The following is a 6,103-nucleotide window of genomic DNA, read 5'->3' on the forward strand; positions in this document are numbered from 1 at the left end:
CTATGTCTGATGCAGGATATGACACGCTTGGGGCTGACGCGAGGGGATGACCCAGAGAGATGTTGTGGGGAGGGGGTGGGAGGGGGGTTCATGTTTGGGAACGCTTGTACACCTGTGGTGGATTCATGTCAATGTATGCCAAAACCAATACAGAATTATAAAGTAAAAATTAAAAATAAATAAATTAATTTAAAAAAAATGACCTACTCTATAGCACAGGAAATGCTGCTCTATATTCTGTAATAACCTAAATGGGAAAATAGTTTGGGGAAAAAAACATAAATACCTGTATATGTATAACTGAATCACTTTGCTGTACACCCGAAAAAAGCATTTTAATCAACTATGCTCCAATATGAAATAAAAACAAACAAAAAAAAAACTTTTTTTTAAAGAGAAAAAAAAAAAACACTATATACACAATGGTTCTTCTATACAAGCATACCTGTGATGAAGTTTATCTTATAAAAGCACAGTAAGAGATTGGCAACTGCCTAATAATAACAGGAAAGTGAAAGTGAAGTCGCTCAGTCGTGTCCAACTCTTTTCGACCACATGGACTGCTGCTTATTACGCTCCTCTGTCCATGGGATTTCCCAGGCAAGAATTCCGGACTGGGTTGCCATTTTCTTCTTCAGAGGATCTTCCTGACCCAGGGATTGAACCCGGCTCTCCCGAATTGTAGGCAGACACTTTACCATCCAAGCCACCAGGGAAGGTGTAATAATAACGTAGAACAATTATAACAATATACTTTTATAAAACTTTTGTGAATATAGTTGCTGTGTAAAATATCTTACTGTACTAAGTGAATTGTTTTTCACCCTAACTAAATGCTTATTATGCTCTGCGTCCATACCTTTTGCAGTTTGAGGTCTGACAGCAAAACTAACCCAGATTTATTTTCTCTTCTTCACATTCACCACAGGTATTAGCAACCTCGGCATACATTTTTTCTTTCTCTTTTTATATCAAATAGAGAACTTCGATCTTTTCACTTAAAGGTAGCACTTAATGGATTCTCTCTGGCACATCTAAGTGGCCAGCATCACCCCACTTATGGTTTGGGGCCATTATTAGATAAAATAAGGATGACTTGGTCACAGGCCCTGTGACATCTCAACAGTCATTGTGGTAACCGAGTGACAAACGAGTCGGGTGTTCAGGACTAGGGAACGAGTCACCTTCTGGGCAGGAGGAAGCAGGATTTTGTGAGATTCCAATCACACTCCTCAGAATGACCTGCAGTTTAAAACGCATAAGTTATATATTTCTGGAGTTTTCCATTTGATATTGTTGGTGAAAAACTGAGGGTTTACTGAAACCACAGAGAGTGACACCTGAGATCAGAGGGGATGACCTTGTCTGGTGATTGCTTTTAGGTGGAAAAAACACTAGAAGGGGCCACTTGAAGCCAAAAGTGATTACAGAATGGCCCATTCCTTCCCGTGTGAGGAAGCACAAGCACTGCCACAACCTGAGAAAAAGACCGCTGCATCCAAATTCAGAAATAAGGACAACAACGATGCTGAGGTCATCCTTGTTGGAGTGGAGCACGTCAGTGAGGATGCCGAAACCCTCCTTGTCAGAGTGATTTCAAGTTCAAAGCCAGTCATTTCTAATATTTTGAACAGAGTGACCAGGGACTCATCTTCAAGAAGAACGAAGGACGTGAGTCCGGATCCCTCCTGCACGTTGCAACCTGAAAATCTTGGGACCCCGGCATCAGAGCCAGCTGCCATATCACCAGCGTCTCAGTCTGTACTGGGAGGAAGAAGCAGTTCTATTATTCCCAAGCCTTCATCTAAACCTGATTATAAAACGAGCTCTCTGGAAACTGTCCTTCACAATTCAGAATTGCTCTCTCCGTGGCCTCACTGTTTCTCTGGAGCTGTTCTCTCATTAGGAGGCAAGGATGAAAGCCCTCTTAACTCAACGTGGTGTCCCACATCAGATGTAAAATTTAACACTGAGAATCCCAGAAGACCCAAACTCAGCGATGGAATCCCCGAGAGACCTGCCTCCACCATGGCCCCTCCAGGTATCTCTCCTGGAAAAACACGATTATGACCTTGGAAGATTCCCTGACCTCAACGAGTCATGTTCATGGTGGGGCATCATTTTCACAGACTCATGCCAATGACCAGGCATGCTTCAATCTTATGGATCCAGAAAGAACATGTAGTTTGTAAGTGCTGGAGAAAATGGACTCTTTGACTCTTGCAAGTCAGAAAAGACTGTTGATCCCATGAAAGTAAATCTGACCATGCTATTTGATGCCTTTTACTATGGCAGCATACAAGAGATGACACCAGAACAGAAGACTCACACAGCCTTTAAATGCCTCAGCTGCTGGAGTGTTCTAAAATATGTCAAGTTTATGACCCACCTGAGGAACCATGTGGAGCTTGAGAGGCAGAAGGGTGACAGCTGGGAGGCAGAAGGGTGACAGCTGGGAAACCCACACTACCTGCCAGCACTGCCACCACCAGTTTCTCACCCCGTTCCAGCTGCAGTGTCACATTGAAAGCGTCCATGCTTCCTGGGAGCCCTCCCAGGTCTGTAGTATCTGAATTGTCCTTCAAAACAGATCCGGTTCTCTTACAGCCCATGAAAGACAGTCACAAACCTGGCAAAATGCCCTATGTGTGCCATGTTTGCAATTACAGATTGTCAGCCTTTGCCAATGTAGAGGCGTATTTTAGAACATAGCATGGAAATATGAACAATTTGTTTGTCTGTTTTGCCTTGAAATTTTCAAACTGGTGACATCCTTCGTAAATCATGCCTGGAGGCACTGGAACAGGAGGGTCTTTCCATGTTCCAAGTGCTGGCTACTGTGTTTGAACCTGAAGGAAAATACAGAGCACCAAACCAAGAATCATCAGTCATTCAAAAAGCCAGAGCAATTGTGAGGGTTGCCTCCTGAAACAGAGGTCATGGTCCGAACTTCAGTTCAGTTGGGACTGAGAGAGACAGCATCCATCATTGTGAGGAACACTGACTCCCAAGTGCCACACAGAAAAACAACAAAGATTGACTACAAACACAAAATATTCCAGACATGTTGCAGCAAGGAATCTGGCTAAAAAATTATGTTCAACCCACCTCCAGAAATTCAAAAAAGTCCTATTGAGGTTCAGCCAGCTGACTTTTGTTGTTCAGTTGTTCAGTCGTGTCTGACTCCCTGTGACCCTATGAACTTCAGTATGCCAGGCTTCCCTATCCATCACCATCTTCTGAAGCTTGCTCAAACTCATCCCATTGGGTTGCTGATGCCAACCAACCATCTCATCCTCTGTCATGCCTTCTGCCCCTGCCTTCAGTATTTCCCAGTATCAAGTGTTTTGTATTTTTTTTTTTTTTCTAATGAATTGACTCTTCCAACAGGAGGCCAAAGTGTTGGAGCTTCAGCATCAGTTCTTCCACTGAATATTCAGGGTTGATTTCCCTTAGGATTGACTGGTTGGATCTCCTCGCAGTCCAAGGGACTCTCAAGAGTCTTCTCCATTCTCCAGCACCACAGTTTGAAAAGATCAATTCTTCAGCACTCAGCCTTCTTTATGGTGCAGCTCCTCCATCTGTATCGACTACTGGGAAAACCATAGCTTTGATTTTATGGACATTTGTTGGCAAAGTAATGTCTTTTTCTTTTAATACACTGTCTAGGTTTCTCACAACTTTTCTTCCAAGGAGTGAGCATCTTTTAATTTCACGGTGTCAGTAACCATCTACATTTATTTTGGAGCCCAAGGAAATAAAGTCTGGCTTTACTGTAAATGAGGTTGTACTTGTTTCATCTCTCTACTATCAAGTAGATTTGAAATCTCCATGTTTCTTACTGGCCACTCTCTACCTCCCAAAGTAACCACTTCTCTGACCTCTAGCACCAGGGATTCATTTTTCTTTGTTTCAAATTTGAAACAAATAGAATGACACAATAGACTTTCTGTCCCCTGGTCTTGGTTTCCCTTTAAATAAGTGAGATGCATTCTTATTGTATATAGCTGTGGAACATTCTTTTTCATTGCTGGGTAGAATTCCCTCAGATAAATGGGCATAGTCTTATATGTCCATTTTACTGTGCCTGAAATTTGAGGCTGTTATTTTGCCTTTTTGAATAAGCTGCCTATGAACCTGTGTGTGTCTTTCACAGTAATTTCTCTAGGATAGCTATATCTGTATGTCTAGACATGAGATTTTCTGATAATGCATGTGGTAGTGGTTTAGTTGCTAAGTGGTATTTAACTGTACAACCCCATAGACTCTAGCCAACCATGCTCCACTGTCCATAGGATTTCCCAGGCACAAATACAACAATGGGTTGGCATTTTCTTCTTCAGAGGATTTTCCCGACCCAGGGTTCAAACCAAGGTCTCCTCCATTGCAGGCAGATCTGTTACTGACTGAGCCATTCTAACATGCAGGCACCGTCAAATGCTTTTTTCAAACTGATTGAAGCAATGTGTATTTCCACTAACAGTATTGGCATTTCCATTTTAACCGAACACTTGGCACTGTCAGTCTGTTTCATCATATAACTGAGCAGAACCCTGCAGGGCTTTCCCAGGGAAAGAACACCCCCCGCCCACCCCCCACCAATGTACCCTGTCTCTTATTTGTAGAAAAACGTGAGGTCCTAGATCTTCCACGAGTTTCAAAGAACAGATTTAATTAGAAGTGAAAAACTGCAGAAACAAGAAAAACATCAAGCAAGACAAACAATAATTTGTTGTTGGGCAGTCGTGTTCACTCTTTGTGATCCCATGGACTCTGGCACACCAGGCTTCTCTGTCCTTCACCATCTCCTGGAGCTTGCTCAAGCTCAAGTCCATTGAGTCTGTGATGCCATCCAACCATCTCATTCTCTGTCGTCCCCTCCTCCTCCTTCCTTCAATCTTTTCCAGCATTAGGGTGTATTCTAACGAGTCAGCTCTCCCCATAAGGTGGTCAAAGTAGTGGAGCTTCACTTTCAGGATCATTCGTTACAGTGAATATTCAGTTTTGATTTCCTGTAGGACTGACTGGCTTGATCTCACTGCCAGTCCAAGAGACACTCAAGAATCTTCACCAACACCACAGTTCAAAAGCATCAGTTCTTTGGTGCTCAGCCATCTTTATGCTCCAACTCTCACATCCATACATGACTAGTGGAAGAACAATAGCCTGGACTACATGGACCTTTGTTGGCAAAGTAATGTCTCTGCTTTTTCATATGCTTTCTAGATTTGTCACAGCTTTTCTTCCAAGGAGCAAGCATCTTTTAATTTCTTGGCTACAGTCACCATTGCAGTGATTTTGGAGCTCAAGAAAATAAAGTCTGTCACTGTTTCTTCATCTATTTTCCATGAAGTGATGAGAACTTTGACTGTGTGAACCGCAAAAAACTCTGGAAAATTCTTAAAGAGATGAGAATACCAGACCATCTGGCCTGCCTCCTGAGAAATCTGTATGCAGGTCAAGTAACAACAGTTAGAACTGGACATGGAACAAGTGACTGGTTCCAAATAGGGAAAGGAGTACATCAGGATTATACACTGTTGCCCTGCTTATTTAACTTAATTGCAGAGTACATCATGAAAAACACGGGGCTGGATGAAGCACAATCTGGAATCAAGATTGCTGGGAGAAATAGCGACAACCTCAGATATGCAGATGATGCCAACCCAATGGCAGAAAATGAAAAGCCTCTTGATGATGGCAAAAGAGGAGATTGAAAAAACTGGCTTAAAACTCAACTTTCAAAAAATGAAGATCACAACATCTGGTCCCATCACTTTATGGTAAAGAAATGGTGAAAAATTGAAAATAACAGCAAATTTTATTTTCTTGGACTCCAAAATCACTGTGGATGGTGAATGTAGCCACAAAATTAAAGGAAGCTACCTCCTTGGAAGAAAAGCTATGACAAACATAGACAGCATTAAAAAAAAAAAAAATGAAGAAAAGCTAAGGCATCACTCTGCTGACCAAAGTTCTTGTAGTCAAAGCTATGGTGGTTCAGACAGTAAGGAGTTCACTTGCAATGTGGGAGACCTGGGTTCGTTAATAGGAAGGACATCCCTGTAGTCCAGTGTAAGACTCAGTGCTCCCAAATTAGGGC

At 42.3% G+C, this 6,103-nt stretch overlaps 1 pseudogene; it reads left to right on the plus strand.

Annotated features, from left to right (window-relative positions):
• Window positions 1-1,431: 1,431 nt before the first annotated feature.
• Window positions 1,432-3,089, plus strand: LOC120859146 (annotated as a pseudogene).
• The last annotated feature ends 3,014 nt before the right edge of the window (window positions 3,090-6,103 follow it).

This window comes from Oryx dammah, unplaced genomic scaffold (assembly GCF_014754425.2).
Source record: "Oryx dammah isolate SB20612 unplaced genomic scaffold, SCBI_Odam_1.1 HiC_scaffold_32, whole genome shotgun sequence".
Classification (NCBI taxonomy): domain Eukaryota; kingdom Metazoa; phylum Chordata; class Mammalia; order Artiodactyla; family Bovidae; genus Oryx; species Oryx dammah.